Genomic DNA, 22,500 nt, shown 5'->3' on the forward strand with positions numbered 1-22,500 from the left:
TGTCAGGACATTTTTTTATATCAGTTGATGGAAGTACATGGAAAGAAAATAACAACATTTAGACCGTTAATTTCATTAGTTATGTCAATCCATCTTAGGTCAAGCTGAGAGTCCCTCATTGATACTTTGATCGCCCTTGAGTTCATTCACCCTGTGCCTTAAAGATGGGGGAGTAAATTCATCTCTTGTATCAAATTTGGTAGGCACATAATGAGGCTGTATATTTGAGAGAGGGATCTGATAGATTAGTTGACTAAGGCCTAGTTGGTATATAGGCTTCAAAAGATAAAAAATGTGGAGGGCTTCATGTCATTACACTTGGAAAGAAGATTTCAAGCCTTGAAGGCCTACCTGAAGATGAGTAAAGCTGGCTGGTAGGGTATGAAGAAGGTAGAAGCCAGGCTGAAGTACAGTTAGAGTGTATTAGTGAGCAATTAGCAATGCTGAGATGGAGTGGGGATTGGGTGATATTACAGTACATAGTTTAAATGGGTTAACCCTGGTGCCATATTTCAATCATTTATAAACTACAGTATCTTCTCAACTTACAAGACGAGGTGGCCGAGTGGTTAAGTCGTTGGACTGTTAATCCAATAGGGTCTCCCTGCGTAGGTTTGAATCCCATCCTCGTCGGGTACCATTATAGATGTTCAATTACATAATGTCCATATCACATAGATTAATGTTCATTAGGCTTAATAAGAATATCAATATTACTTTAAAAATTACTCAAATGCCATTGTTACGTTGCTCATCCCTTCGATGGAATTATAGTAGTAGAATTTGTATCATATAAGAATTAGTGATGGAATCTTTTTATCACTAAGGAGAACTATTGACATCCCGGGTAAATATGGGGACTATTTCATTTAGTCTATGAGCCACCATCCAGAGTACCCTAGGGTTTGTTCACCGTGCGCCTTGAAGGTGGGGGAGTAAATTCATCTCTTATATCAGACTTGTTAGGGACAGAGTGAAGCTGTATAGTTGAGAGAGGGATCTGATAGCCTAGTTGAAAGAGACCTAGTTGGTAGATAGGCTTCAAAAGATCAAGAGTGTATAGGGCTTCATATCTTTGCACTTGGAGGGAAGCTACCTTGCCGTGAAGTCCTTTATCTGCAGATGAGTAAAGCCAGCTAGTAGGTTTTGGAGAAGGTAGAGGCTATGCTAAAATACAGTTATAGTGTATGAACAGTTTGGAAGTTATATATTTTAAGTAAGTTGATCATAATGCTAGATTTTAATAATGTATAGACTATAGCATCATCTATAGTTTTATGATGAGGTGGCCGAGTGGTTAAGGCGTTGGACTGCTAATCCAATAGGGTCTCCCTGCGTGGGTTCGAATCCCATCCTCGTTGGGTACCATTATAGATGTTCAATTACATTATGTCCATATCACATAGATTAAAGTTCATTAGGCTTAATAAGAATGTCAATATTACTTTAAAAATGACTCAAATGCCATTGTTACGTTGCTCATCCCTTCGATGGAATTATAGTAGTAGAATTTGTATCATATAAGAATTAATGATGGAATCTTTTTATCACCAAGGAGAACTATTGACATCCCGGGTAAATATGGGGACTATTTCATTTAGTCTATGAGCCACCATCCAGAGTACCCTAGGGTTTGTTCACCGTGCGCCTTGAAGATGGGGGAGTAAATTCATCTCTTATATCAGACTTGTTAGGGACAGAGTGAAGCTGTATAGTTGAGAGAGGGATCTGATAGCCTAGTTGAAAAAGACCTAGTTGGTAGATAGGCTTCAAAAGATCAAGAGTGTATAGGGCTTCATATCTTTGCACTTGGAGGGAAGCTACCTTGCCGTGAAGTCCTTTATCTGCAGATGAGTAAAGCCAGCTAGTAGGTTTTGGAGAAGGTAAAGGCTATGCTAAAATACAGTTATAGTGTATGAACAGTTTGGAAGTTATATATTTTAAGTAAGTTGATCCTAATGCTAGATTTTGATAATGTATAGACTATAGCATCATCTATAGTTATATGACGAGGTGGCCGAGTGGTTAAGGCGTTGGACTGCTAATCCAATAGGGTCTCCCTGCGTGGGTTCGAATCCCATCCTCATCGGGTATCTTAATTCTCCTAGCTGTGAAATCCTATACCTGCAGATGAGTAATGCCAGCTAGTAGGTTCTGGAGAAGGTAGTTATGCTAAAATACAGTTGCAGCGTATGAAAAATTAGGAAGGTTGATGTGGAGTGGGGAGAGGGGTGATATTACGGTGTATGTTTTAGATAGGTTATTCCTAAAACTAGTTTCAATAATGTATAGATTAGAGTATCTTTCATAGTTGTAAGATACGGTCGCCGAGTTGTTATGGCTTTGGACTGCTAAGCCAAAAGGGTGTCCCTTCGTGGGTTCGAATCCCATCCTCGTTGGGTATCATTATAAAGTTTGATTATCCTAGCCGTGAAGTCCTATACCTGCAGATGAGTCTAGCCAGCTAAAAGGTTTTGGAGAAAGTAGACGCTATGCTAACAAACAGTTGGCGTGTGTGAACAGTTAGGAAAGCTGATGTGGAGTGGGGAGCTGAGGGAAATTATAGTATATATTTTAGGTAGGTCAATCGTAAAGCCAGATCTTAATAAGGTATAAACTAAAGTATCTTCCAAAGTTATATGACGAGGTGGCCGAGTGGTTAAGGCGTTGGATTACTAATCCAATAGGGCAGTGGTTCTTAACCTTTTTCAGTGTTCGCCCCCTTTTCAAATCAGCAGTCAGTTCCCTGGAATCTGAATATATGAAAAAGCTAAAAATACAAATTTGATGTAATAAAAAAACCTTTTTTTATTCAACATTCATTCATACAGCTTAAAGTTCTTTCAAGAGAAAAAATTATGAGTATGTATCAACAAAAATATTTTTTTTATTTGGTTCAAAATTACATTATATTTTGCCTGTACTGCACTGTAAATCTAGTGACTTCGTTGTTGCTGTTTTTTCTCCATAATGGCATCAAATCTTGGTGTCTTAGTACTGAGTGCTACTCGCATGTCATGTTCAGAATTCAGCCGATTTCTGCTTTTCGTTTTGATGTGAAGTAGACAAGAAAATCCTTGCTCACACAAGTAAGTAGTTGCAAAAGGTACCAGCACTTTGAGTGCTTTCGTTGCTAGTGCAGGGTATGCTTCCAGATGAGAAGCCAAGAAGTGGTCCAGCTGACTATTGGTGAACTCCATTTAGATTCCACGATTGTGTCTCATGTCGATGAGATCTTTGATGCTGCCATCATCAACAACATCTTCCAAATTCTGCATAAAAGGGTTCAAGATCCAGATATTACAGGTTTGTAACTCTCCACATGAGAAGTAACCATCAAAGGAAGTACACAGCATCTGCATATGTTCAACCATTTTTGCAACAAAGTTTGGAGGCAGGGTAGAACTTTCTGTGACTGTCTCTTCCAGGCAGGGGAAATTTACCAAATTCCCCATCTTCACACGCTTTATCCACAAGACTAGTTTTTCTTTGAATGCAGCCAATTTCTCTCTTGCAGTCACAATGTTAAGTCCCCTTCCCTGCAGAGAGTGGTTGAGTTCATTGAGTGCTGAAAACACATCAGCCAAATAGGCAAGCATCTGAACAAAACTAGGGTCATTGAAATGTATGGCTAGTTCTTGTACCCATTCATGGAGAAAATGGTGAATTTCTCCTCGTTCATCCAAATCACATACGTGTACCCCGGACTCGAGTTTGTTGCAAATTTATCCCTTCATTGGGAAAATAGATTTAGGTATATCTCTTCAAACACTGTTTAAGACTAAGCAACAAGTTTTTTTTTTATGAAAAAATATAAAGCATATATAAAAACATATTTTCTTCAATATTTCACAGGTATTATCGCACCCCTTAGGAACCAGATTCGCACCCCCGGTTAAGAACCCCTGCAATAGGGTCTCCCTGCGTGGGCTAGAATAACATTCTCGTTGTGTATCATTATAAAAGTTTAATTCTCCTAGTCATGAAGTCCTACTCTGGCAAAAGAGTAAAGCAGGCTAGTAGGTTTTGGAGAAGGTAAAGGTTATGCTAAAATACAGTAGAAGTTTATGAACAGTTAGGAAAGCTAATGTGGAGAGGGAAGTTGGGTAATATTACAGTATATATTTTGGGAGGATATTCCTAATGCCTGATTTTGATAATGTATAGACTAGAGTATCTTCAAAAGATATATGACGAGGTGGCCGAGTGGTTAAGGCGTTGGACTGCTAATCCAATAGGGTGTCCCTGCGTGGGTTCGAATCCCATCCTCGTCGTGTACCATCATAGAACTTTAATTCTCCTAGCTGTGAAGTCCTATTGCTGCATATGAGTAAAGCCTGCTAGTAGGTTTTGGAGAAGGTAGAGGCTATACTAAATTACTAGTGCAGTGTATGAACGGTTAAGAAGGCTGATGTGGAGTGGGGAGCCGGGTGATTTTACGATAAATATTTTAGGTAGGTTATTCCTAATGCCAAATTTTAATAATATATACACTAAAGTATCTTCAATAGTTATATGACGAGGTGGGCGAGTGGTTAATGCTTTGGACTAATAGGTCTCCCTGCTTGGGTTTGATTATCATCCTAGTCGGGTATCATTATAGAAATTTAATTCTCCTAGTCATGAATTCCTATACCTGCAGATGAATAAAACCCGCTAGTAAGTTTTGGAGAAAGTAGAGGCTATGATAACATATAGTTACCGTGTATGAACAGTTAGGAAGGCTGATGAGGGGTGGGGAGCTTAGTAATAATACAGTACATATTTTAGGTAGGTTATTCCTAATGCCAGATTTCAGTAATGTATAGACTAGAGTATCTTCCAAATTTATATGACGAGGTGGCCGAGTGGTTAAGGCGTTGGACTGCTAATCCAATAGGGTCTCCCTGCGTGGGTTCGAATCCCATCCTCGTCGCGTACCATTATAGAACTTTAATTCTCCTAGCTATGAAGTCCTATTACTGCATATGAGTAAAGCCGGCTAGTGGGTTTTGGAGAAGCAAGAGGCTATACTAAATTACTAGTGCAGTGTATGAACGGTTAAGAAGGCTGATGTGGAGTGGGGAGCCGTGTGATATTACGATAAATATTTTAGGCTGGTTATTCCTAATGCCAGATTTTAATAATATATAGGCTAAATTATCTTCAATAGTTATATGACGATGTGGCCGAGTGGTTAAGGCTTTGGACTAATAGGTCTCCCTGCTTGGGTTTGAATATCATCCTAGTCGGGTATCATTATAGAAATTTAATTCTCCTAGTCATGAATTTCTATACCTGCAGATGAATAAAGCCCGCTAGTAAGTTATGGAGAAGGTAGAGGCTATGATATCATACAGTTACCGTGTATGAACAGTTAGGAAGGCTGATGAGGGGTGGGGAGCTGAGTAATATTACAGTACATATTTTAGGTAGGTTCATCCTAATGCCATATTTCAGTAATGTATAGACTAGAGTATCTTTCAGATTTATATGACGAGGTGGCCGAGTGGTTAAGGCGTTGGACTGCTAATCCAATAGGGTCTCCCTGCGTGGGTTCGAATCCCATCCTCGTCGTGTACAATTATAGAACTTTAATTCTCCTAGCTGAGAAGTCCTATTACTGCATATGAGTAAAGCCGACTAGTAGGTTTTGGAAAATGTAGAGGCTATACTAAATTACTAGTGCAGTGTATGAACGGTTAAGAAAGCTGATGTGGAGTGGGGAGCCGTGTGATATTACGATAAATATTTTAGGCTGGTTATTCCTAATGCCAGATTTTAATAATATATAGGCTAAATTATCTTCAATAGTTATATGACGAGGTGGCCGAGTGGTTAAGGCTTTGGACTAATAGGTCTCCCTGCTTAGGTTTGAATATCATCCTAGTCGGGTATCATTATAGAAATTTAATTCTCCTAGTCATGAATTTCTATACCTGCAGATGAATAAAGCCCGCTAATAAGTTATGCAGAAGGTAGAGGCTATGATATCATACAGTTACCGTGTATGAACAGTTAGGAAGGCTGATGAGGGGTGGGGAGCTGAGTAATATTACAGTACATATTTTAGGTAGGTTCATCCTAATGCCATATTTCAGTAATATATAGACTAGAGTATCTTCAAAAGATATATGACGAGGTGGCCGAGTGGTTAAGGCGTTGGACTGCTAATCCAATAGGGTCTCCCTGCGTGGGTTCGAATCCCATCCTCGTCGCATACAATTATAGATCTTTAATTCTCCTAGCTGTGAAGTCCTATTACTGCATGTGAGTAAAGCCGGCTAGTAGGTTTTGGAGAATGTAGAGGCTATACTAAATTACTAGTGCAGTGTATGAACGGTTAAGAAAGCTGATGTGGAGTGGGGAGCCGTGTGATATTACGATAAATATTTTAGGCTAGTTATTCCTAATGCCAGATTTTAATAATATATAGGCTAAATTATCTTCAATAGTTATATGACGAGGTGGCCGAGTGGTTAAGGCTTTGGACTAATAGGTCTCCCTGCTTGGGTTTGAATATCATCCTAGTCGGGTATCATTATAGAAATTTAATTCTCCTAGTCATGAATTTCTATACCTGCAGATGAATAAAGCCCGCTAGTAAGTTATGGAGAAGGTAGAGGCTATGATATCATACAGTTACCGTGTATGAACAGTTAGGAAGGCTGATGAGGGGTGGGGAGCTAAGTAATATTACAGTACATATTTAGGTAGGTTGATCCTAATGCCATATTTCAGTAATGTATAGACTAGAGTATCTTCCAGATTTATATGACGAGGTGGCCGAGTGGTTAAGGCGTTGGACTGCTAATCCAATAGGGTCTCCCTGCGTGGGTTCGAATCCCATCCTCGTCGCGTAGCATTACAGAACTTTAATTCTTCTAGCTATGAAGTCCTATTACTGCATATGAGTAAAGCCGGCTAGTGGGATTTGGAGAAGCAAGAGGCTATACTAAATTACTAGTGCAGTGTATGAACGGTTAAGAAGGCTGATGTGGAGTGGGGAGCCGTGTGATATTACGATAAATATTTTAGGCTGGTTATTCCTAATGCCATATTTTAATAATATATAGGCTAAATTATCTTCAATAGTTATATGACGATGTGGCCGAGTGGTTAAGGCTTTAGACTAATAGGTCTCCCTGCTTGGGTTTGAATATCATCCTAGTCAGGTATCATTATAGAAATTTAATTCTCCTAGTCATGAATTTCTATACCTGCAGATGAATAAAGCCCGCTAGTAAGTTATGGAGAAGGTAGAGGCTATGATATCATACAGTTACCGTGTATGAACAGTTAGGAAGGCTGATGAGGGGTGGGGAGCTGAGTAATATTACAGTACATATTTTAGGTAGGTTGATCCTAATGCCATATTTCAGTAATGTATAGACTAAAGTATCTTCCAGATTTATATGACGAGGTGGCCGAGTGGTTAAGGCGTTGGACTGCTAATCCAATAGGGTCTCCCTGCGTGGGTTCGAATCCCATCCTCGTCGTGTACAATTATAGAACTTTAATTCTCCTAGCATTGAAGTCCTATTACTGCATATGAGTAAAGCCGGCTAGTAGGTTTTGGAGAATGTAGAGGCTATACTAAATTACTAGTGCAGTGTATGAACGGTTAAGAAAGCTGTTGTGGAGTGGGGAGCCGTGTGATATTACGATAAATATTTTAGGCTGGTTATTCCTAATGCCAGATTTTAATAATATATAGGCTAAATCATCTTCAATAGTTATATGACGAGGTGGCCGAGTGGTTAAGGCTTTGGACTAATAGGTCTCCCTGCTTTGGTTTGAATATCATCCTAGTCGGGTATCATTATAGAAATTTAATTCTCCTAGTCATGAATTTCTATACCTGCAGATGAATAAAGCCCGCTAGTAAGTTATGGAGAAGGTAGAGGCTATGATATCATACAGTTACCGTGTATGAACAGTTAGGAAGGCTAATGAGGGGTGGGGAGCTGAGTAATATTACAGTACATATTTTAGGTAGGTTCATCCTAATGCCATATTTCAGTAATGTATAGACTAGAGTATCTTCCAAAGTTATATGACAAGGTGGCCGAGTGGTTAAGGCGTTGGACTGCTAATCCAATAGGGTCTCCCTGCGTGGGTTCGAATCCCATCCTCGTCGCGTACCATTATAGAACTTTAATTCTCCTAGCTGTGAAGTCCTATTGCTGCATATGAGTAAAGCCAGCTAGTAGGTTTTGGAGAATGTAGAGGCTATACTAAATTACTAGTGCTGTGTATGAAGGGTTAAGAAGGCTGATGTGGAGTGGGGAGCCGTGTGATCTTACGATAAATATTTTAGGCTAGTTATTCCTAATGCCAGATTTTAATAATATATAGGCTAAATTATCTTCAATAGTTATATGACAAGGTGGCCGAGTGGTTAAGGCTTTGGACTAATAGGTCTCCCTGCTTAGGTTTGAATATCATCCTAGTCGGGTATCATTATAGAAATTTAATTCTCCTAGTCATGAATTTCTACACCTGCAGATGAATAAAGCCCGCTAGTAAGTTATGGAGAAGGTAGAGGCTATGATATCATACAGTTACCGTGTATGAACAGTTAGGAAGGCTGATGAGGGGTGGGGAGCTGAGTAATATTACAGTACATATTTTAGGTAGGTTGATCCTAATGCCATATTTCAGTAATGTATAGACTAGAGTATCTTCCAAAGTTATATGACGAGGTAGCCGAGTGGTTAAAGCGGTGGACTGCTAATTTAATAGGGTCTCCCTGCGTGAGTTCGAATCCCATCCTCGTCGTGTATCATTATAGAAGTTTAATTCTCCTTGCCATGAAGTCCTATACCTTCAGATGAGTAAAGACGGTTAGTGGGTTTTGGAGAAGGTAGATGTTATGCTAAAATATAGTTACAGTTTATGAACAGTTAAGAAAGCTGATGTGGAGTGGAAAGCTTGGTGAATTGAGTACATATTTTAGGCAGGTTATTCCTAATGCCAGATTTTAATAGTGTGTAGACTTAGAGTATCATCTAAAGTTATATGACGAGGTGGCTGAGTGGTTAAGGTGTTGGACTGCTAATCTAATAGGGTCTCCCTGCGTGGGTTCGAATCCCATCCTCGTCGCATATCATTATAGAAGTTTAATTCTCCTTGCCATGACATCCTATACCTGCAGATGAGTAAAGACGGCTAGTGGGTTTTGGAGAAGGTAGAGGTCATGCTAAAATAAAGTTGCAGTGTATGAACATTTAGGAAGGCTGAAGTGGAGTGGGGGACCCGAGTGATATTACGACGAGTATTTTAGGTAGGTTAATCCTAATGCTAGATTTTAATGGTGTATAGACTAGACACTAGACTCTAGAGTATCTTCTAAAGTTATATGACGAGGTGGCCGGGTGGTTAAGGCGTTGGACTGCTAATCCAATAGGGTCTCCCTGCGTGGGTTGGAATCCCATCCTCGTCGGGTATTATTATAGAAGTTTCATTCTCCTAGCCATGAAGTCTTATACCTGCAGATGAATAAAGCCAGCTACAAGGTTTTGAAGGCGGTAGAGGCTATGGTAAAATACAGTTGCCGGGTATGAACAAGTGGGAAAGCTGATGTGAATTGGGAAGCTGGGTGATATTACAGTATATATTTTAGGTAAGTTATTCCTAATGCCAGATTTTAATAGTGTTTAGACTAGAGTATCTTCCAAAGTCATATGACGAGGTGGCGGAGTGGTTAAGGCATTGAACTGCTAGTCCGATAGGATCTCCCTGCGAGGGTTCAAATCCCATCCTCGTTGCGTACCATTATAGACGTTTAATTCTCCTAGCTGAGAAGTCCTATAGCTGCACATGAGTGAAGCCGGCTAGTAGGTTTTGGAGAAGGTAGAGGCTATGCTAAAATACAAGTGCAGTGTATGACAGTTAGGAAGGCTGATATGGAGTGGGGAACTGGGTGACAGTACGGTAAATATTTTAGATAGGTTAATCCTAATACCAGATTTTAATGATTTATAGACTAGATAGAGTAGCTTCCAAAGTTATATGACTGGTGGCCGAGTGGATAAGGCGTTGGACTGCTAATCCAATAATGTCTCCCTGCTTGGATTTGAATCTCATCCTCGTCGGGTATTATTTTAAAAGTTTAATTCTCCTAAACATGAATTCCTATACCTCCAGATAAATAAACAGCTCATAGGTTTTGGAGAAGGTAGAGGCTATGATAAATACAGTTGCAGTGTATGAACAGTTAGGAGGGCTGATGAGGAGTGGGGTGCTGATTGATATTACAGTATATATTTTAAGTAGGTAGATCCCAATGCCATATTTTAATAATGTATAGACTAGAGTATCTTCCAAAGTTATATGACGAGGTGGCCGAGTGGTTAAGGCATTGGACTGCTAATCCAATAGGGTCTCCCTGCATGGGTTTAAATCCCATCGTCGTTGGGTATCATTATAGAAGTTTAATTCTCCTAGCCATGAAGTCCTATACCTGCAGATGAATAAAGCCAGCTAGAAGGTTGTTTAGAAGGTAGAGGTGATGCTAACATACAGTTGCCGTGTATGAACAGTTAGAAGGTTCATGTCCAGTAGGAAGCTTGGTGATATTGAAGTATATGTTTTAGGTGGGTTGATCCTAATGCCAGATTTTAATGATTTATAGATGAAAGTACATTCTTAATTACATGACAAGGTGGCCGAGTGGTTAAGGTGTTGGACTGCTAATCCAATAGGGTCTCCCTGCGTGGGTTAGAATCCCATCCTCGTCGCGTATCATTATAGAAGTTTAATTCTCCTTGCCATCAAGTCCTATTCCTGCAGATGAGTAAAGACGGCTAGTGGGTTTTAGAGAAGGTAGATGTTATGCTAAAATACAGTTACAGTTTATGAACAGTTAAGAAAGCTGATGTGGAGTGGTAAGCTGGGTGATATTAGAGTACATATTTTAGGCAGGTTATTCCTAATGCCAGATTTTAATAGTGTGTAGACTAGAGTATCCTCCAAAGTTATATGACGAGGTGGCCGAGTGGTTAAGGCGTTGGACTGCTAATCCAATAGGGTCTCCCTGCGTGGGTTCAAATCCCATCCTCGTCGCGTATCATTATAGAAGTTTAATTCTCCTAGCTGTGAAGTCCCATTGCTGCAGATGAGTAAAGCCGGCTAGTAGGTTTTGGAGAAGGTATATGTTATGCTAAAATACAGTTACAGTTTACAAAGAGTTAAGAAATCTGATGTGGAGTGGGAGGCTGGGTGATATTAGAGTACATATTTTAGGCAGGGTATTCCTAATGCCAGATTTTAATAGTGTGTAGACTAGAGTATCCTCCAAAGTTGTATGACGAGGTGGCCGAGTGGTTAAGGCGTTGGACTGCTAATCCAATAGGGTCTCCCTGCGTGGGTTCGAATCCTATCCTTGTCGCGTATCATTATAGAAGTTTAATTCTCCTAGCCATGAAGTCCTACACCTGCAGATGAGTAAAGACGGCTAGTGGGTTTTAGAGAAGGTAGATGTTATGCTAAAATACAGTTACAGTTTATGAACAGTTAAGAAAGCTGATGTGGAGTGGGAAGCTGGATGATAATTAGAGTACATATTTTAGGCAGGTTATTCCAAATGCCAGATTTTAATAGTGTGTAGACTAGAGTATCCTCCAAAGTTATATGACGAGGTGGCCGAGTGGTTAAGGCGTTGGACTGCTAATCCAATAGGGTCTCCCTGCGTGGGTTCGAATCCCATCCTCGTCGCGTATCATTATAGAAGTTTAATTCTCCTTGCCATGAAGTCCCATATCTGCAAAAGAGTTAAGCTGGCTAGGAGGTTTTGGAGAAGGTATATGTTATGCTAAAATACAGTTACAGTTTCTGAACAGTTAAGAAAGCTGTTGTGGAGTGGGAAGCTGGGTGATATTAGAGTACATATTTTAGGCAGGTTATTCCAAATGCCAGATTTTAATAGTGTGTAGACTAGAGTATCCTCCAAAGTTATATGACGAGGTGGCCGAGTGGTTAAGGCGTTGGACTGCTAATCCAATAGGGTCTCCCTGCGTGGGTTCGAATCCCATCCTCGTCGCGTATCATTATAGAAGTTTAATTCTCCTTGCCATGAAGTCCCATACCTGCAAAAGAGTAAAGCTGGCCAGGAGGTTTTGGAGAAGGTAGATATTATGCTAAAATACAGTTACAGTTTCTGAACAGTTAAGAAAGCTGATGTGGAGTGGTAAGCTGGGTGATATTAGAGTACATATTTTAGGCAGGTTATTCCAAATGCCAGATTTTAATAGTGTGTAGACTAGAGTATCTTCCAAACTTATATGACGAGGTGGCCGAGTGGTTAAGGCGTTGGACTGCTAATCCAATAGGGTCTCCCTGCGTGGGTTCAAATCCCATCCTCGTCGTGTATCATTATAGAAGTTTAATTCTCCTAGCCATGAAGACCTATACCTGCAGATGAGTAAAGACGGCTAGTGGGTTTTAGAGAAGGTAGATGTTATGCTAAAATACAGTTACAGTTTCTGAACAGTTAAGAAAGCTGATGTGGAGTGGGAAACTGGATGACATTAGAGTACATATTTTAGGCAGGTTATTCCTAATGCCAGATTTTAATAGTGTGTTGATTAGAGTCTCTTCCAAACTTATATGACGAGGTGGCTGAGTGGTTAAGGCGTTTGACTGCTAATCCTATAGGGTCTCCCTGTGTGGGTTCGAAACCCATCCTCGTCACTTACCATTATAGAAGTTTAATTCTCCTAGCTGTGAAGTCCCATTGCTGCAGATGAGTAAAGCCGGCTAGTAGGTTTTGGAGAAGGTATATGTTATGCTAAAATACAGTTACAGTTTACAAACAGTTAAGAAATCTGATGTGGGGTGGGAGGCTGGGTGATATTAGAGTACATATTTTAGGCAGGGTATTCTTAATGCCAGATTTTAATAGTGTGTAGACTAGAGTATCCTCCAAAGTTGTATGACGAGGTGGCCGAGTGGTTAAGGCGTTGGACTGCTAATCCAATAGGGTCTCCCTGCGTGGGTTCGAATCCTATCCTTGTCGCGTATCATTATAGAAGTTTAATTCTCCTAGCCATGAAGTCCTACACCTGCAGATGAGTAAAGACGGCTAGTGGGTTTTAGAGATGGTAGATGTTATGCTAAAATACAGTTACAGTTTATGAACAGTTAAGAAAGCTGATGTGGAGTGGGAAGCTGGATGATAATTATAGTACATATTTTAGGCAGGTTATTCCAAATGCCAGATTTTAATAGTGTGTAGACTAGAGTATCCTCCAAAGTTATATGACGAGGTGGCCGAGTGGTTAAGGCGTTGGACTGCTAATCCAATAGGGTCTCCCTGCGTGGGTTCGAATTCCATCCTCGTCGCGTATCATTATAGAAGTTTAATTCTCCTTGCCATGAAGTCCCATATCTGCAAAAGAGTTAAGCCGGCTAAGAGGTTTTGGAGAAGGTATATGTTATGCTAAAATACAGTTACAGTTTCTGAACAGTTAAGAAAGCTGTTGTGGAGTGGGAAGCTGGGTGATATTAGAGTACATATTTTAGGCAGGTTATTCCAAATGCCAGATTTTAATAGTGTGTAGACTAGAGTATCCTCCAAAGTTATATGACGAGGTGGCCGAGTGGTTAAGGCGTTGGACTGCTAATCCAATAGGGTCTCCCTGCGTGGGTTCGAATCCCATCCTCGTCGCGTATCATTATAGAAGTTTAATTCTCCTCGCCATGAAGTCCCATACCTACAGAAGAGTAAAGCTGTCTAGGAGGTTTTGGAGAAGGTAGATATTATGCTAAAATACAGTTACAGTTTCTGAACAGTTAAGAAAGCTGATGTGGAGTGGTAAGCTGGGTGATATTAGAGTACATATTTTAGGCAGGTTATTCCAAATGCCAGATTTTAATAGTGTGTAGACTAGAGTATCCTCCAAAGTTATATGACGAGGTGGCCGAGTGGTTAAGGCGTTGGACTGCTAATCCAATAGGGTCTCCCTGCGTGGGTTCGAATCCCATCCTCGTCGCGTATCATTATAGAAGTTTAATTCTCCTTGCCATGAAGTCCCATACCTGCAAAAGAGTAAAGCTGGCTAGGAGGTTTTGGAGAAGGTAGATATTATGCTAAAATACAGTTACAGTTTCTGAACAGTTAAGAAAGCTGATGTGGAGTTGGAAGCTGGGTGATATTAGAGAACATATTTTAGGCAGGTTATTCCAAATGCCAGATTTTAATAGTGTGTAGACTAGAGTATCTTCTCAAGTTATATGACGAGGTGGCCGAGTGGTTAAGGCGTTGGACTGCTAATCCAATAGGGTCTCCCTGCGTGGGTTCGAATCTCATCCTCGTCGTGTATCATTATAGAAGTTTAATCCTCCTAGCCATGAAGTCCTATACCTGCAGATGAGTAAAGACGGCTAGGAGGTTTTAGAGAAGGTAGATGTTATGCTAAAATACAGTTACAGTTTCTGAACAGTTAAGAAAGCTGATGTGGAGTGGGAAGCTGGATGATATTAGAGTACATATTTTAGGTAGGTTATTCCTAATGCCAGATTTTAATAGTGTGTTGATTAGAGTCTCTTCCAAACTTATATGACGATGTGGCTGATTGGTTAAGGCGTTTGACTGCTAATCCTATAGGGTCTCCCTGTGTGGGTTCGAAACCCATCCTCGTCACGTACCATTATAGAAGTTTAATTCTCCTAGCTGTGAAGTCCCATTGCTGCAGATGAGTAAAGCTGGCTAGTAGGTTTTGGTGAAGGTAGAGGCTATGCTAAAATAAAAGTACAGTGTATAAACAGTTAGGAAGGCTGATGTGGAGTGGGGACCCGGGTGATATTACGATGAATATTTTAGGTAGGTTAATCCTAATGCTAGATTTTAACAATGTATAGACTAGAGTATCTTCCAAAGTTTTATGACAAGGTGACCGAGTGGTTAAGGCTTTGTACTGCTAATCCAATAGGGTCACTCCGCGTGGGTTCGAATTCCATCCTCGACGCGTATCATTATAGAAGTTTAATTATCCTGGCCGTGAAGTCCTATTGCTGCATATGAGTAAAGCAAGCAAGTATGTTTTGGAGAAGGTAGAATCTATGCTAAAATGCAGTTGCAGTGTATGAATTGTTAGGAAGGCTGATGTAGAGTTGGAAGCTAGGTGATATTACGGTATATATATTTTAGGTTAATCTTATGCTAGATTTTAATAATTTATAGACCAGAGTATCTTCTAAAGTTAAATGACGAGGTGGCTGAGTGGTTAATTCATTGGACTGCTAATCCAATTGGGTCTTCCTTCGTGGGCTCTAATCTCATCCTCGTCGGGTATCATTATAAAAGTTTAATTCTCCTGGCCATGAAGTCCTTTACCTGCAGATGAGTAAAGCTGGCAAGTAGGTTTTGGAGAAGGTAGAGCCTATGCCAAAATACAGTTGCAGTGTATGAACAGTTAGGAAGGCTGATGTAGAGGGGGAAGCTGGGTGATATTATGGTATGTATTTTAGGTAGATTAATCCTAATGCCAGATTTTAATTATCTATAGACTAGAGTATCTACAAAGTTTTTGACTTACTGGTCGAGTGGTTCAGGCGTTGGACTGCTAATCCAGTAGGGTCTCCCTGTGTGGGTTCAAATCCCATTCTCGTCTGGTATCATTATAGAAGTTTAATCAACTAATCCCCATACTGGATAGAATAAGTTTCATTGGTTTTCAATTGATATGTCACATATTTCTTCAAATATAAATTACGTTTCATCCTAATGGTGCTGAGCCCTATGCTGGTTTTTAATTTCTGGAATTTATCCCATCTTATAATAATTAAGTATGGAGTTTTTTTTTTATTACCATGGAGAACTATAGACAACATGGGTAGAATTCTTATAAGAAAAAGGTATCTTAATAATTATCATCGATAATATATGTTTTTCTAATATCATTCTGGTATATATTGTCATTCTCGTTGCAATGATCAACTGCGTATGAAGGTTTGACAATTAAAGAAATAAACACTTTTGAGGATATTAAGATAATATGCTGGCTACATAGTTGCATGAACACGGACCTGACCGGAAGGGCCAGACAATCAACAACGACCACAGGTAAAATGAAAAAATTTGGCAAAGCTGCAAGTGTTCGGCAAAATGTTTGATATAGTTCAACCCCGATATCTAGGATTCTTGGAGATCAGTATTGGCCATTGAAATCCCAGTCTGTCTCATTTATATTGAATGTTAGGTTGCCGTCCCTGATAAAAAAAAAAATCGATTTTATATTGATTTTAAGTGTCTCAATGCAAGCAACCTATATTGTGGTTAATTTCACAAAGTCAGACAAGTTTAAGAGCAATAGAGGTTGATGTCAAATCTGTTAGCAATCTATTTCCTAATAGTAACACCTCACCTTCGATAAGTCTAGGGTTTGTTGTGGCCTGATTGGTAACGTCTTTGCCTGGTGTTTGCCAGATGGGGGATCAAGTCCCGCTCAGACTCGTTAGTGCCTTTAGTGTCTGCAACCTACCATCCTTGTGAGCTAAGGTTGGTGGGATTGGGGGAGCCTATTGGTTTATCTGTTGAGCTATCAGCAGCTATTGCCTGGCCCTCCATGGTCCTAGCTTGGGTGGAGAGGGGGCAATGTCACTGTCCCTTGCCTCTGCCATTCATGAGTAACCTTTAAACCTTTGGGTTTTGACTAGATTACAGAGAACCTGGTGAACAACAATAAGCTATACTTTTAAGATAATAATTTCAACATAAAAGTAAAATATAATATGCTTAATATAACAATTTTGTAACATTAGGGGTTGCAGGGTGGTCATTCGAAACTTTTAAGAATATTCACTTTTATAATAATGTTCATACATAGGTCTTATTTTGAATTTGCAGAAAGTGGTAGAAGCTCTAATTCCTATAAAATGAGAAATAGAGACCACAATCACGCGCTTTCAAGAATCAATGTTGATAGTTTTATGAAAAGATTATGTCTTTATGTAGGCTATGTAGAAACAATATTCAATCTGCAGATTCTTTAGATAAATACTGGACGAACGTTGAATAAAAATCGTATCGGGAATCAAATGATTGAATTTTGAGTTATTCGATCTCAAGATTTATTGGAATGTTAGAATAACATTTAAGTTTTAGTATATTTCAATGATAGCTGGTACAGATTTTTTAAGACTGTACCATTATAACTAGTTTAAATCTCAAGGACTATAAGACTGTGGTGATCTAAAATGACTCCAATAGGTAAAGAATTAAAGCTCTCTTATAGGTCTTAATATTACTTCCCCATTTATATCAAATAAGTAAACCTTAAATGAGTAGTACAAAACACATTGCTACGTTTTTTTCTCGCTGGTATGGGACAGTAGATGAATCACAAGTTTATTTTAGTTATACATAAAATAAGTTTTCTTCAAATATACATACGCATAAAGGAAAACGAGATATTGAACGGTTTAGCAAGGGTAACTTTGTTCTTCTGTTATATACGATTTATTCTAATTTAATTTAACTTATTTTTCACTCATTTTATTTTGGAGAGTTATAGAAGAGAAAGATTAGAAAGGTACATCACCAATCTATAATCTATCTTATGGCCAAAACTGACTTAAAAGTAAAATATAAAACGCCTCGTAAATAGAATTTCAGGTTGAACATGTAACTAATGATTGCAAGTTTAGTTAAATGCTTAGCACCACTGTCAGTGACCTTGCCAATATGCCTTCACCAAAGCATTTATAACCAGACAAAAATTTTATGCAAGCCAAATTTTCATGTACATTATTGATCATCACTTTGAATGCAAGACTAGTATCCAGTATTTAGATTTCCTCCATTCGTTCATATCCAAAAGCCATCTCTCAATGTCCTTCATTACAGCGAAGACGTAACGATCACCTCGTGTCATTAAAATAAAAACTTGTTCTTCATTAAATATGACTTACATTACTCTTTTTAATGAATTGGATATACCATGCAGCTGCCTAAAAGGAGTGACGTATTATCATTACGCAATATTTGGAAATAACAATAATGATAGTGATAATAGTATTGTTACTATCAACTATTTATATAGATAAGAGAGTAAAATGTATGTTTTTGTCAAAAGGGAACGTTCCTGAGTCTGTGTGCATTGTACTAAGATATTTGAATTATTATTCATAAAGTCTTCCCTTTTCAAGAAGTTATTCCATAATTGTTGAATATCTCTTTATATGACAATTACAGGATGTTTAAGCCTTGTTAATTGTATTTGTATTGTGAAACAAATATTGAGTTTTTTTCTTACGTTTCGTGCAGTTAATATCTCTATATACGGTTCGGGTTCGATGGAAGTATTTTTTCCCCTTTTCTCTTGCGTTATCGCCCATTTCCTGCGCCTTGTCATATTATACACATTTCTTTTCGTAGTTTATTGATTTTTTTTGCTATTTATACTATAATTTATTGCACCAATTGATTTGTGTGTCTTATATATACGTTAAATTAGTACTGTCATGGTCTAAAGTTTCTTTACCTTACCCCTCCCCACCGTTGCGAGGAAGTCGAAGCCGGCGGTGAAGAACTGGCCACCAGCTGTGTATTAGGTCCCTCTCTCTCTCTCTCTCTCTCTCTCTCTCTCTCTCTCTCTCTCTCTCTCTCTCTCTCTCTCTCTCTCTCTCTCTCTCTGTCTTTACATACATACATACATACATATAAAGAATAGATATTTTAGTGACTTTTTAAAATAGAAGACAGCATCTCTTCGGACAAACTGAGCTACAGTTAGTTTTCCAATGAAGAGTCATGTAAAAAAGTAATTCGAAACGTATGTTGACACCAAATAATAGATAGAGAAGCGTGAATCCAATATGTGATATCCAGAAAGCTAACTGGAGCTCCAAAGTTATCTGTTATTTTAGGCAAGTTAGCGAGAATAGGAGCTTTTAGCGCTTTTTGGAGAATTGGTAATGTTACTCAACTATGTAAATGTGTTTGTGGTAGCTCAAGTCCCACTGATTACCGCCCATTTTCTATAAGTCCCATATTATCTATAGTTTTTGAACTTGTTTTGGCAAAACGCTTAATAAGTTTGCTGATGGTAATCATTTGTTCCCTATTTTGTAATTTGGTTTTCGTAAAGGCCTTGGAGCATGTGATGCCCTTCTTACAATCTCAAATGCTATACAGAAATCCTTTGATTGTGGTCAGGAAGTTCGTATGATTAGCCTTGATTTTAGTGCTGCCTTTGACCGTGTTAATCATAAGGCCCTTGATTTTAAACTCAAACAGTTGGGAGTGGGTGGGTCGTGTCTTAGTATTATTTGAATTTTTAAGTAATAGATCGCAGAGTTGTTATTGATGGGCACCATAGTGAGTATAGGAATGAGATATCTAGTGTTCTTCAGGGTGGTGTTATTGGCCTATTACTTTTCATACTATATACACATGACATGTGGTTTGGCCTAGAAAACAAGCTTGTTGCATATGCAGATGATGCTACTCTCTTTGCATCAATTCCATCTCCTGAATGTAGATCTGGGGTTGCTGAATCCTTTAATAGAGATCTAGCTAAGATTATTGCATGGTGCAAATTATGGGGCATGTAGTTGAATCCTAACAAAACTCAAAGTATGATTGTAAGTAGGTCAAGGATAGTGGCTCCTCAGCTTCCGGATCTCAGCATTGATAATTTTTCTTCAAATCTGTATGACTTAAAATTTTAGGTGTGATTCTCGACAGCAAATTTACTCTTGAGAAGCACATTAGGTCTGTGTCTTCTTCAATTGCACAAACAATTGGCTTATTGAGAAATTATTTCAAGATTTTCGGTGATCAATTTATCTTGAAGAAGTGTTTTAATTCTTTCTTTCTACCTTGTTTCGAGTATTTTTCTCCTGTCTGGTGTTCAGCTGCTGATTCTCATCTTAATTTGTTGGACAGAAACTTACGGTCTATTACATTTTTTATTCCTGATCTAGATATTAATATCTGGCACCGTCGTTAATTTAGTTTTTTATGCATGCTGCAGGAGATTTTTCATAATTCTGATCATCCTTTACAATCAGATCTTCCCAGACAGTTCCATCCTGTTCGTAATACTAAGCATGCAGGTAATTCTAATAGTCAGCCCTTCACCATCATGAGGTTATATACTACAAAGTATTCCATATATATATATGTGTATATATATATATATATATATATATATATATATATATATATACAGTATATATATACATATATATTATATATATACATATATATTATATATTACATATATGCATATATATATATATATATATATATATATATACATATATATACATATATATATATATATATATATATATATATATATATATATATATATATATATATACATATATATACATATATATATATATATATATATATATATATATATATATATATATATATATATATATATATATGTATATATATGTGTATATATATATAATGCGAATGAGTTTTGTTTATTCATTCACAGGAAGTCCTGTTCAGAGGTAAAATTTTTCATTTCATTCATAGAAAGAAAGTATCCCCTCATAGTCCTTTTCCCATATGCGCTTGAATCCATTTGATATCTACCTTATAAACTTGAGCAACTGTTAAGACGTTTTTTTTTTTATTAATGATATTCTGGGACTAGGAAGTGTACTTGATTGGATAGGTTAGTAAATCGTGTACACATACACAGTTCACAGACTTCATAAACAATCCTTTCAGTTTCCTTAATTTAAAAGACGTGTTCATGTTTTCTGCCCATGATGGAATAAATAAACTTATTGATTATGGGTTGTTATGGCCAGATTGGTAACGTCTCTGCCTGGTGTTTGCCAGCCGGGGGTTCGAGTCCCGCTTATACTCGTTAGTTCCTTTAATGTCTGCAACCTTACCATTCTTGTGAGCTAAAGATGAGGGGTTTGGGGGAGCCAATAGGTCTATGTGTCGAGTCATCAGCAGTCACTGCCTGGCCCTCCCTGGTCCTAGATTGGGTGGAGAGGAGGCTTGGGCGCTGATCATATAATATATGGTCAGTCTCTAGGGCACTGTCCTGCTTGCTAGGGCAATGTCACTGTCCCTTGCCTCTGCCATTCATGAGCGACCTTTAAACCTTTAAACTGGTCTTTGATCAGTGATGATAAGGAATGTTCAGATTCGTAAGGATTTGGAAAACTCTTATGGGAAATGAAAAGAGCAAGGTACATGGGAAAGATCAAACAGTCAGGCATAAGCCTGACCTGTAGTTTTATCAGCTAGCCAATAGATGGCGTTACTGACATGTTCACATTTCCTGCACTATTTCCTAACCTCCTTTGTATAATCTTTGATATTAAAGGCAATCTACTTATACTCAAGAATTGGATTACATTTGCACGAGGTGTCAAAGAGACGAATGAATAAAAGAACCGTTCTTTTCGTATTTTTATTTAGTAAAAACAACGAACATATTCACTATGAAAACATAAATACTACTGTTTCATCATCAATCATAATTATATAACTTTCTGAAATAACATCAACATCCTAGAAAAAAGGACATACAAAAATCAATAAGTTATATTATATATATAATGTAGAATAAATAGGCAATACCTGAATGTGAAAAATGCAATTTGTGAAAATAATTATCAGAAATGAGGAGTTAAAATTAAATGGAAATATAAAGAATAAAGAGAGCCTTAATTGAGCTAGCAATAACTGACTGAGTTTAATTACTGCTAAATGAACTGACCAGATTACCAGAATCTGTAGAACCAGTTAAATGCTAAAAATTACATCTTGTTATGACTTCGGGCCAGCCGAAGAGAGATTTTTTTTTTTTTCCGCTGAGCTGTGTTCCTCTTTGGATGAAAGTCTGTCTGAAGTTAAACGAAATCTCGTCTGAGGAAACTTCACAGACAAACTTCCCTTCTCCGGAACTTCACATCCTTGATGATGTTTTAGGCAACAATCCTTAATCTGTCAGGTAGCAGCAACTGGGTGACCTTAAATTCAGAAAAGAGACTCTTATTATTATTATCAATACTAGCTAAGCTGCAATCCTAGTTAGAAAAGCACGATCCTATAAGCCCAAGGCCTCCAACAGGGAAAAATAGCCCATTGAGGAAAGGAAATAAGGAAATAGATAAACTACAAGAGAAGTAATGTACAATTAAGATAGAATATTTTAAGAACAGTAACATCATTAAAACATCTTTCATATATGAACTATAAAAAGAGACATGTCAGTCTGCTCAACATAAAAGAATTTGCTGCAAGTGTGAACTTTTGAAGTTCCAGAGGTTACAGACATCAAAACTTAATAAAATTGTGTATTAGACTTGAGGTTATTAGTGACCCTAAAATGCAAGGGGAAAATGTAGCATAAAAATAGCAAGAGATTATGAAATCGGTTGTAGAGGAGATTTTAATTAATTGTTACAACAGCAGTTTTTGAAACTGGATTAAAACAATTTTTTTTTATGCTGCAAGGAGTTTTTACTACAGACATGTTACTAAGAACTCACAGACATATACCTAGAATTCGGTATTAAATGCATTTCGTG

General features: G+C 38.1%; 1 protein-coding gene and 25 non-coding genes across 26 annotated transcripts in view; 25 read left to right on the forward strand and 1 right to left on the reverse strand.

Moving 5' to 3' along the window:
- Positions 1 to 1,279: 1,279 nt before the first annotated feature.
- TRNAS-GCU (transfer RNA serine (anticodon GCU)) lies at positions 1,280 to 1,361 on the forward strand. The gene has a single exon. It is a non-coding gene; the product is annotated as a tRNA-Ser (tRNA).
- Positions 1,362 to 2,007: 646 nt separating this feature from the next.
- Positions 2,008 to 2,089, forward strand: TRNAS-GCU (transfer RNA serine (anticodon GCU)). Its single transcript has one exon. It is a non-coding gene; the product is annotated as a tRNA-Ser (tRNA).
- Positions 2,090 to 4,192: 2,103 nt separating this feature from the next.
- On the forward strand, positions 4,193 to 4,274 carry TRNAS-GCU (transfer RNA serine (anticodon GCU)). Its single transcript has one exon. It is a non-coding gene; the product is annotated as a tRNA-Ser (tRNA).
- A 559-nt stretch (positions 4,275 to 4,833) lies between these two features.
- TRNAS-GCU (transfer RNA serine (anticodon GCU)) lies at positions 4,834 to 4,915 on the forward strand. The gene has a single exon. It is a non-coding gene; the product is annotated as a tRNA-Ser (tRNA).
- A 559-nt stretch (positions 4,916 to 5,474) lies between these two features.
- TRNAS-GCU (transfer RNA serine (anticodon GCU)) lies at positions 5,475 to 5,556 on the forward strand. The gene has a single exon. It is a non-coding gene; the product is annotated as a tRNA-Ser (tRNA).
- Positions 5,557 to 6,115: 559 nt separating this feature from the next.
- TRNAS-GCU (transfer RNA serine (anticodon GCU)) lies at positions 6,116 to 6,197 on the forward strand. Its single transcript has one exon. It is a non-coding gene; the product is annotated as a tRNA-Ser (tRNA).
- Positions 6,198 to 6,755: 558 nt separating this feature from the next.
- Positions 6,756 to 6,837, forward strand: TRNAS-GCU (transfer RNA serine (anticodon GCU)). Its single transcript has one exon. It is a non-coding gene; the product is annotated as a tRNA-Ser (tRNA).
- A 559-nt stretch (positions 6,838 to 7,396) lies between these two features.
- TRNAS-GCU (transfer RNA serine (anticodon GCU)) lies at positions 7,397 to 7,478 on the forward strand. Its single transcript has one exon. It is a non-coding gene; the product is annotated as a tRNA-Ser (tRNA).
- A 559-nt stretch (positions 7,479 to 8,037) lies between these two features.
- TRNAS-GCU (transfer RNA serine (anticodon GCU)) lies at positions 8,038 to 8,119 on the forward strand. The gene has a single exon. It is a non-coding gene; the product is annotated as a tRNA-Ser (tRNA).
- Positions 8,120 to 8,678: 559 nt separating this feature from the next.
- TRNAS-GCU (transfer RNA serine (anticodon GCU)) lies at positions 8,679 to 8,760 on the forward strand. Its single transcript has one exon. It is a non-coding gene; the product is annotated as a tRNA-Ser (tRNA).
- Positions 8,761 to 9,002: 242 nt separating this feature from the next.
- Positions 9,003 to 9,084, forward strand: TRNAS-GCU (transfer RNA serine (anticodon GCU)). The gene has a single exon. It is a non-coding gene; the product is annotated as a tRNA-Ser (tRNA).
- A 258-nt stretch (positions 9,085 to 9,342) lies between these two features.
- On the forward strand, positions 9,343 to 9,424 carry TRNAS-GCU (transfer RNA serine (anticodon GCU)). The gene has a single exon. It is a non-coding gene; the product is annotated as a tRNA-Ser (tRNA).
- Positions 9,425 to 10,316: 892 nt separating this feature from the next.
- On the forward strand, positions 10,317 to 10,398 carry TRNAS-GCU (transfer RNA serine (anticodon GCU)). Its single transcript has one exon. It is a non-coding gene; the product is annotated as a tRNA-Ser (tRNA).
- Positions 10,399 to 10,639: 241 nt separating this feature from the next.
- On the forward strand, positions 10,640 to 10,721 carry TRNAS-GCU (transfer RNA serine (anticodon GCU)). Its single transcript has one exon. It is a non-coding gene; the product is annotated as a tRNA-Ser (tRNA).
- Positions 10,722 to 10,964: 243 nt separating this feature from the next.
- On the forward strand, positions 10,965 to 11,046 carry TRNAS-GCU (transfer RNA serine (anticodon GCU)). The gene has a single exon. It is a non-coding gene; the product is annotated as a tRNA-Ser (tRNA).
- A 243-nt stretch (positions 11,047 to 11,289) lies between these two features.
- Positions 11,290 to 11,371, forward strand: TRNAS-GCU (transfer RNA serine (anticodon GCU)). The gene has a single exon. It is a non-coding gene; the product is annotated as a tRNA-Ser (tRNA).
- A 244-nt stretch (positions 11,372 to 11,615) lies between these two features.
- Positions 11,616 to 11,697, forward strand: TRNAS-GCU (transfer RNA serine (anticodon GCU)). Its single transcript has one exon. It is a non-coding gene; the product is annotated as a tRNA-Ser (tRNA).
- A 243-nt stretch (positions 11,698 to 11,940) lies between these two features.
- On the forward strand, positions 11,941 to 12,022 carry TRNAS-GCU (transfer RNA serine (anticodon GCU)). The gene has a single exon. It is a non-coding gene; the product is annotated as a tRNA-Ser (tRNA).
- Positions 12,023 to 12,265: 243 nt separating this feature from the next.
- On the forward strand, positions 12,266 to 12,347 carry TRNAS-GCU (transfer RNA serine (anticodon GCU)). The gene has a single exon. It is a non-coding gene; the product is annotated as a tRNA-Ser (tRNA).
- Positions 12,348 to 12,590: 243 nt separating this feature from the next.
- Positions 12,591 to 12,672, forward strand: TRNAS-GCU (transfer RNA serine (anticodon GCU)). Its single transcript has one exon. It is a non-coding gene; the product is annotated as a tRNA-Ser (tRNA).
- A 243-nt stretch (positions 12,673 to 12,915) lies between these two features.
- TRNAS-GCU (transfer RNA serine (anticodon GCU)) lies at positions 12,916 to 12,997 on the forward strand. The gene has a single exon. It is a non-coding gene; the product is annotated as a tRNA-Ser (tRNA).
- Positions 12,998 to 13,241: 244 nt separating this feature from the next.
- On the forward strand, positions 13,242 to 13,323 carry TRNAS-GCU (transfer RNA serine (anticodon GCU)). Its single transcript has one exon. It is a non-coding gene; the product is annotated as a tRNA-Ser (tRNA).
- Positions 13,324 to 13,566: 243 nt separating this feature from the next.
- On the forward strand, positions 13,567 to 13,648 carry TRNAS-GCU (transfer RNA serine (anticodon GCU)). Its single transcript has one exon. It is a non-coding gene; the product is annotated as a tRNA-Ser (tRNA).
- A 243-nt stretch (positions 13,649 to 13,891) lies between these two features.
- Positions 13,892 to 13,973, forward strand: TRNAS-GCU (transfer RNA serine (anticodon GCU)). Its single transcript has one exon. It is a non-coding gene; the product is annotated as a tRNA-Ser (tRNA).
- A 243-nt stretch (positions 13,974 to 14,216) lies between these two features.
- TRNAS-GCU (transfer RNA serine (anticodon GCU)) lies at positions 14,217 to 14,298 on the forward strand. Its single transcript has one exon. It is a non-coding gene; the product is annotated as a tRNA-Ser (tRNA).
- A 7,214-nt stretch (positions 14,299 to 21,512) lies between these two features.
- The window catches only part of LOC137634954 (uncharacterized), an 18,067-nt gene continuing 17,079 nt past the window's right edge, over positions 21,513 to 22,500 (reverse strand). Inside the window, exon 7 of the mRNA XM_068367521.1 lies at positions 21,513 to 21,939. The gene's annotated coding sequence lies outside the window, so the exon portion shown is untranslated. The remainder of the gene's footprint in view (positions 21,940 to 22,500) is intronic.

Source organism: Palaemon carinicauda, chromosome 45, assembly GCF_036898095.1.
Source record: "Palaemon carinicauda isolate YSFRI2023 chromosome 45, ASM3689809v2, whole genome shotgun sequence".
In the NCBI taxonomy this organism is placed as follows: Eukaryota; Metazoa; Arthropoda; class Malacostraca; order Decapoda; family Palaemonidae; genus Palaemon; species Palaemon carinicauda.